The 8,320-nt window shown below is 44.3% G+C and overlaps 1 long non-coding RNA gene across 1 annotated transcript in view; it reads left to right on the top strand.

Annotated features, from left to right (window-relative positions):
* The first annotated feature begins 1,174 nt into the window (after positions 1-1,174).
* Positions 1,175-8,320, top strand: part of LOC146797619 (uncharacterized) — a 117,689-nt gene continuing 110,543 nt past the window's right edge. The window contains exons 1-2 of the long non-coding RNA XR_014969018.1: positions 1,175-1,265; positions 1,750-1,843. This is a non-coding gene — a long non-coding RNA (uncharacterized LOC146797619). The remainder of the gene's footprint in view (positions 1,266-1,749; positions 1,844-8,320) is intronic.

The following is an 8,320-nucleotide window of genomic DNA, read 5'->3' as shown; positions in this document are numbered from 1 at the left end:
AAACTGCAACACTAAATTTGTAGTGTAGGTGATTGAATGTAGATTTGGTAAAAAATATGTGGGCAGCACAATCAGGTTCCCTAAGAGAGAGAATTGGTGAACATATGCGGGCGGTTAAATAGGGGGGGGGTGAGATATCCCATTGCCGCACACATTGTTGAGTGTATATCCCAGAAGAGAACAATGGACTTTGTCTTTTATGGGATTGACCAAACCATGAGACACCCAAGGGAAGCAAATAGAGAATTGATGCTAAGAAGAAGTGAGGCACATGGATACTGAGACTACGAAGTACAGAGATAGGTCTCAATGTTGATCACGAACTGCATTACTTTTTGGGGAGATAACAACAGACAAACAAAGAAAAAGGATGATAAAGTTTTTGCTGTGGATCCTGGTATTATATTTCCCAAAAACATATGGGGGTGAATGTATGAGGATGCTGGCTCCCTAACTTAGAATTTCTAATTTTTCGTTTTTAATCTGAACGAACAAACATTCCCCGTAAAACTAAGGACATGTGTTACTGCTGTCAATGCTCTTTTGAAATTTGATTGTACATGTACCAAGTTGATGCTCTGAGACTGGGGCATGATATGTGTTATAATACAGAGTTAGTTTTTCTTAACTGAAATACATTTTGTACCCCCCTCTACTGCTTGTTGGAAAACGTGATGTCTTTTGGATATCTAATCTCTGCTTGAAATTAAGACTGACCAGTAGTCTAACTAGCATGTCACTGAGAATGAGTGTCACATGGTTTTTGATCAATGATGAGCTACACAATATCCGAGAAATAATGGTATGGAAGTGTTTGCCAGGTTGTATGCGTTGTAATTCTAAAACACTTTTGGAGTGCTTTCGTCGAGGTCTTTAACTATTTTTTACACCAAAATCTAATAAGACACCATATTTGTATATCGATTTAATTGCAATGGATGTCCTTTTCCGGACTATATAAGTCAAGATGTCGCAATGATCAATCCTTTTTTCAATAATCATTCATCAATGCCTGTTACCTTGAGAGACTAAATAAATAGAGGCCAAAATAGATATTTAGGAACATTCACGAGAATTGAGGTATTCACCACTCCAAGATGGCGCTTATGTCAGACTGATACGCGTCAGGTCGAGTTGTTTATGCCCGGTGCTTTTCGCGTGCTTTTCACTTTGACGGCTACATAACCGCAAGAAAAAAGATGCTTTCTCTCGTACTCGAGGACACATGAGGATATACGTACAGGAGATCACCGATGATACATACGGTAAGGTGCTTTGGGATAGGGCTTTGTTGAGGTCTGTACGGAGATTTGTGCTAGTCTGGGAATAATGATTATATAGGCAGAACGCTACCTTAGTTTAATATCCTATTTATGCTTTTAAATTCCGAGCATCTAATTACTGAATATTTTAGTTATCGGTGTGCCTAGGACAGCAGGGACCTCTGCTAATTACGGATTGTAGGTCCTTTTGACCATAAATCAGAATTCGTTTGTATGTAATACGCTCCTGGATTTCCCAAACATGACTTTCAGGGATAAAAACTAGGCACACCACTACCCAACTATCAATTGAGGTGGTAACATACCATTATGTGTGCAGAAGGACTGATAAACCTATTACTTACTTGCTTTAAATTTTGCTGCCCTTCACTTATTTAGGAGCCAAACATTCTAGCCCTCCATATTTGTTTAAAATTCACGAACTGGGAACTGTGAATTAGCTGTTATTCATCCTTTAACTTTACAGGCTACAGACAAAGATACCAAATCTGGTCGATGGACACACATAGAGACTACTTTACCTACAGACCGTGTGGGTTGGAATTATCACCACACTTGAAGTAGGTACATTGATACTTCGTTGATTTTCAAGTTATTTGCACGCTGCGAGATCTGTAAAATGATAAGCATTTGGAACTAATTAAAACAATCCTTGCTCCCCATTTCCAATAGAAAGAAACCGAATACAGGAGACAGGAGGTTGGTTGTTTTGCACATATACGTGATGATTGCGCAAGGAATTTAGTCACGGGAGCCATTCACGTTTGATTGCACCACATGTGAGGTTTGGTTAAGAGAAAGATGGGATCCGAAATTAAATTAATGACATCACATATTCTTCACTTGCACACACACCCTTGTTTGCCACAACATTGATAGTGTCACTCTACTGGCTGTCCTTCTTGTTTATTCTCTATAAGCATTTGCATGTTTATCCACTATTTTTGCAGTAATTGGCTTTATTTGTGCACTTTGACTGACAGGTGATCCGTGTTCTGGGAATAACTGATGTATTGATGTTCATTGAACCAACGTGTATGTTGATTGTAAACTCTGTATTTTATTTAGCCTTGAAAAAGTCGCAGGGTAATCTCCTTGCTGGCGACGACACACGTATTGGCATTTAACCTGTATTAACATACTGAAAAACAAGGAGAAAAGAGAAGAATAAAGAACACTGGAAACTTATGTTCCATTTTTGTGATACTTAATTGACTTACTGTGGCTACTGCTGTCATGACAAAATACTAATTGGATGTGTGCTTAGGTTTTTTTTGTACTGCACCTACAAGAAGCCAGGACTATTGGATTTGCCATTGGTTGTTAGTTGCAATAGATATTGAAGCATCAACTGTGGCTTCATTGCATATGATTATGATAATGCTTCAGTTCTGACATGACGAGACTGTGAATGGACTAATATGAGTCAGTTTGCAGTTAAAGCTGCGGCAACAGATGGTGGTACTGCTGCAGAGTTGAATTTTTGTCTCACACTTCGTTGTAAGGGCAAAAATGGAGAGTCCGATGAGACCCGACTCAGCACCTGCTTTTTGGACTAGCTGGTGCTAAGCACCAGCAGGACTTGGACCAATTCAAGACCTGCTTCACAAATCACACTACTTTGCACTGCTCCTTCAGGCCCCCTCATATCCTGCTTCTCATGATGTGTGTATTGGCAAAATGTCTCAGAATGATTCTTTCAAAACAGGTTGCTCACCATCTCACTCATAATGACCAAGCCATACCCTGCTTTACCATGATAGCAGCAAATGATGGACAGAATGCTGAATAAATCAAACATTCACCCCAGTCAAGAGAACTCAGTTAAATCCATCATTCTTTTGCTCACTAGGCCACCCCAATTTGGACCCAGCCACATGCAAATAAGTCTTGATCCTGCTCATCATGGGAGCAGTCCAGCCCGAACCGCCAAGCAGGGTCCTCCCAGGACCAAAAACAAGCATCCTGGGACCAGTTTTTGGGGCTTCACCCCTCATCAGCCAGGCTAGCTTGAATCCAGTGGCACAGCAGGCAAGTGACCCATGTCTGGACATACCCATCCCACTCAGGGGGATAAGTGATACATCAACAATTGATAGACGGAATGCTGAGTAAATTGAACATTCACCCCCAATCTAGAGATCTGGGCTAAGCCGGGTCCTCCCTGGACCGAAAACAAGTATCCTGACCCTTACTCTTTTGGCCAATCGAAGGGGTGTACTGTACCCATGGCAGAGACGAGGAGTCTCTACCATTGTTATACTGATAGTCCTATCTCATATAAGTCTGATGTGTGGATCGTAAATATATAATCTGGTCTGTAGGGAAAATATGTCGCCACTGCGAAATAACTTTGGGAACACCGTCATATCAAATTGCACCCCTAGAGGTTCTTGAACACTATTACCACAGTACCCCAGCCTATACCAGATGAAATACTACAATATAAGGGGGGGTAACATTATCAATAAGGCAGGGCTTCTGGTTTTGTCAGCATTTCACTGCATTAGTAAAAGCAGAGACCATGTTATACTTCGATGGGGACAATTTAAAATTCCAATGCACACCATAACTGTAAGAAAATGGGTTGTTGGTTGACCGGGATGTGAACCGTGGTTAAGCAGCAACCACAATCCTTGTCAGGGTGTCAAGTCAAACCTAAATCAACCTGTGCTCAACAATCTGGTAACTTGGCACAGAGCAGCCAGGCTTAACTAAAATGGAATGTGAAAGTAGCTATGCAACACTTCAAACAGTAATAAAGTTGAAACACGACACAAAAAGGATCCCACACCAAAATGGAGAAATAGAGCTTTCTTTAATAAATAAAACATTACCAAAATGGTAAAAAATCCAATCAGTAGAACTGGAGATATTTAAGTTGAAAGATTTTAGTGAAAATAGCACTAAAACCACACAGTGCCAACAGTGGGTATGTGGTAATGCTAGACTAGGACAAAATGACAAGTTCAGGTCAACGACGAAGGATCGCAGGCCGGCTACAGTGGCTCAATTAGGCCCTTTGAAGAAAGTACCGTAAATCCTGGTTTGTGGAGACGTGCAAGGATTCACTTCGAAGATGAGTTGGGCTGCCGAAGCGATGCACCAGTTCCAAGATGCTGTGCAGCTGTAGTACAATGTCCTGTGTCATTGTCAAGGGTTCTATCAACGAGAGCTAGTGATGCTAAGTCAGGCGTTAAGGATGCATCGATCAGTTGAGGCCATGCTTTGGTTCCAAGGAGCTCTGAGGCATGTGTCTTCATCAAGGCTGCCATAGATGAAGGATGCGATAGCCTGCACTGCAGGTGCATTGTCCACAGTGGTTCCGATGGGCTGCAAAGTGATGCAGGTCTTGGGACAGGTTCAACCCAAGTAGCAACAGTGATGTGTTGGTTTTGCTCAGATGTGTGCTGCACGGTAGAAGAGAAGTGTATCTGCTGGATCCACAGAAGCTGGCAGTGTGCCCTAATGCCCATTTCCATGGGTCCAGGACTGGGGTGGCACCACTTGACAAGGTAGACTCACAGATGACAGAGTCCAAGTGCCGATTTATGGTCATTTGAGGCCTGTTGTGTCCTTGAGCCTTCAGATCAGGAGGCCAACTAGCCGTTGGAGTCACTCTTGAGTTATGGGTTCAAGAGATACAGGTCCAACCCTTCTCATCCAGGCAAGAGGGCAGCAGGTCACCGCAGCAGGGCAGCAGTCCTTCAGAGTAGCAATCCAGCAGTGTGGTGGTCCTTTCAGCAGCACAGCAGTGCTTCTTTCTGGCAGAGTATCCACAGGTCCAGAAGAGTAGTGAAGAGCTGGGGTCTGAGGTCCAGTATTTATGACCAGTTGGTTCTTTGAAGTGAGGAGAAGCTTCTAGAGGCAGAGATTTGAAGTGGACAGGTGTCTTGCCTTCCTCACCCAGGTTCTAGACTTACTACAGTGCGTATGCAGCCTCTGTGTGGAGGCAGATTACAGCCTATGCAAGTGTAAATGGGGATTGCTCAGCTTCTCCCTCCCATCCCGCCAGTATAAGCCCATCCAGCACACCTACGCTCGCTATTGTATTTGGCTGTCTATGAGGAATACACAAAGCCCAATTGTCAACAACACCCATTCATTTGACCCAGAGAAAAGCTTCAAGCATCAAATGCTAATGCAGGAAAATGTCAGTATTATAATAGTGGCATTTTCAAACAATCAATCAATCGAGTGAATTGATATTGTGCGGTTAATCACCCAAGAGGGTATAAAGGCAATTGAAGGTAATGATGGTTCAGGTGACTCAGTCAAATAGCCAGGACTTGAGTGCTCTCCAGAATTACAGTTCAGAGGTGGAGGTCCATATCTGCAGAGGGAGGACTTTCCAGGTTTTATCCACTAGGTAGAAGGAGCGTCCTCCACTGTTGCTTTGGTGGATGCTGGGGGTGTGGGTATGTGAGAGGGAGATAGAGCTTAATTGTCTGGTATGGTGGAGGAGGTTTAGGCGATAGTTGATGTAGGCTGGTCCTTGGCTGTACAGTGGTGCGCAGGCATGGATCTCCAGCCTGAATTGGCATTTCCTCTATTTGAGGACCCAGTGGAGTGTTCTGAGCTGGGGGGTGATATGGGTCTGACTGGGGAGGTCGAGGATGAGTCTGGCAGTGGAGTTTTGTATGGCCTAGAGTCTCTGCAGAGGGTGTGTAGTGAACCCAGCGCAGTGTGCTGCCTTAGTCTAATCAGCTGGTAAATAGGGCCTGAGTGACCATATGCCTGGTGTTCAGGGAAAACCAATCAAAGACTTTTTGTAACATGCAAAGTGTGTGAAAGCAAGCAGAGACAACTTTGTTGATCTGGGACCTCATGGTCAGTTTTATGTCCAGGATTGTTCCAAGGTTTCTGAGATGGTTTGGGTGATGGTCATGATTCCGATGGCCACCAGGAGTTGTTCTGAGGGGTGGTCTTGTTGCTAAAGATCAGCACTTCGGTTCTGTCCATGTTGAGCTTCAGGCAGTTGTATGTCATCAAGTTTGCGATGCTCGTCATGCACATGTGGTAGTTGGTTCTTGTGTTGGCGGGATCTTCAGAGAGTGAGAGGATGAGCTGGGTGATGTCTGCGTAGGATATGAGGTTTAGTTTGTGGGACCTGATGATGTTGGCCAAGGGGGTCATGTAGGTGTTGAGGAGGGTGGGGCTGAGGGAGGATCCTTAAGCAATACTGCAGATGATGTACTTGGGTTAGAGGGGAATGGAGTTGGTGGACCTTTTGCATTCTTGCAATGAGGAAGGGAGCTATCCACTTGAGGATGTTTCCTTGCATAACCATGTGATGCAGTCTTCTGGTCAGGGTGTGAGGAGATACAATATCAAAGACTGCTGAGCAGTTGAGGGGATCAGAACCACTTTTCCTCCCTGTTCAAAGAGGGCTCTGATGTCATCAGTTGCTGTAATCAAGGCAGTCTGGGTGCTGTGTTTGGCGCAGAATCCGGATTGGGAGGTGTCTAGGAGAAGGCTCTGCTCCAGATATTTCATAATTTGTTGGTTGATGGCTTTTATCAGGACTTTGGCAGGGAAAGGGAGAAAGGAGATGGGACAGTATTTTTTTAGATTGCTCGGGTCGGTGGATGGTTTCTTCCAGCCGCGGTCGGTAGTAGGAGTAACTGCAGGGCGGTGACGTGGGGAGGGGAGGGGCAGGGTGGGGGGTAGTAAACTATGGATTACGGAGGTTTACAGGTAAGTTAACATATAAATTAATAAAACAAATTTCGTTGCGTGCACTGCATCCATGCGATTCAGTGCACGCAACGAAATTCGTTTTATTAATTTACATGTTAACTTACCTGTAAACCTCTGTAATCCATAGTTTACTACCCCCCACGCTGCCCCTCCCCTCCCCACGTCACCGCCCTGCAGTTACTCCTTGCAGTTACTCCTACTACCGACGCGGCTGGTTTCTTGAGGAGTGGTTTGATTTCTGCATGCGTCATCCTCTTTCCAGTTGCTTGCAGTGGCATTTTGCTGTTCTCAATTAACTGGTGTACCATCTGGCCTGATTGTTGGATCTCCTGTGTCTGCTGGTCTTGATGAGAGTGATGATGTTGCTGCAGTTGGAGATCCAGGAGATAAAGTTTTGGACAGATTGCTCCAGGTTTGATGCAATATATTTTTATAGCCTTTATTTATGATTTTAATAAAGTTGCAGCAGTTACACATTTCAAAATGACATAAATAAGTGTTAGACCACAGCAAAATATGTATATATGAGCAGGACGTGTCACCCGTTGGCAGATCAGAGCATTGGGAAATTAAATGCATACCTCACCTCCCCCTCAGTTGTATCCTTCCTGGTATCTGATTCATGTGGGTCACTCACGTCCAGTTGAAAGTTTAAAAAGGCATTACACAGCTCCCTCCATTCCCTCAAGTCCTTATCCAGTCTCTAATCTCTACGGCTCAATTACATGTGAGCTTCTTCCTCCAACATCCACTCCTGCATGTCCCTGTACCACACATCCACTTCCAGGGTGCTCTGTCTCATCTATGTTATGGTGAGCCTATGTTTTGCCAACAGCAACTGTGAAAGCTTGTAAGCTATTTTGCACTTTCTTAATGTGTCCCAGCAAGCAGTGTAGTGGTGACTCCTGAACCCGAAGGCCTGAGCACCTCTGCACAATCCCCACCACCTGGGTCTAGAATTCATTCACTCAAGGGCACTCCCATACTAAGGGCAGGAAGACCGTCCCAGTCTCACTGCACCGTGTGCAAGCATCTGAATGGTCCGGGGAAATATAAGGTGTGGCTTCACTAGTGTCATGTTTGTATGACATAGGAAATTATAATGTTTCAGTTTGAAACATGCATTACAGGATACTTTCCAGTCCCATCTTTGTCTCTTAGTGGCTCTCTCGTGTCAGCATCCCATGCCACCCTTGCCGTAGGAGGGGGCCCCATAGAGTCAGCCCTTATTGCATTATATCAGAGAGAGATCATTCTGCACCCACAGACACAGGTAGCAGTATATCCAGTGGGTGAGTTGCCTGCGGAATAGCCAGGTTTGATGCAATATTAGGGTA

Source organism: Triturus cristatus, chromosome 9, assembly GCF_964204655.1.
Source record: "Triturus cristatus chromosome 9, aTriCri1.1, whole genome shotgun sequence".
NCBI classification, from domain to species: Eukaryota; Metazoa; Chordata; class Amphibia; order Caudata; family Salamandridae; genus Triturus; species Triturus cristatus.
Note: the sequence above shows the minus strand (reverse complement) of the source record. Positions and strands in the feature narration are given on the sequence as shown.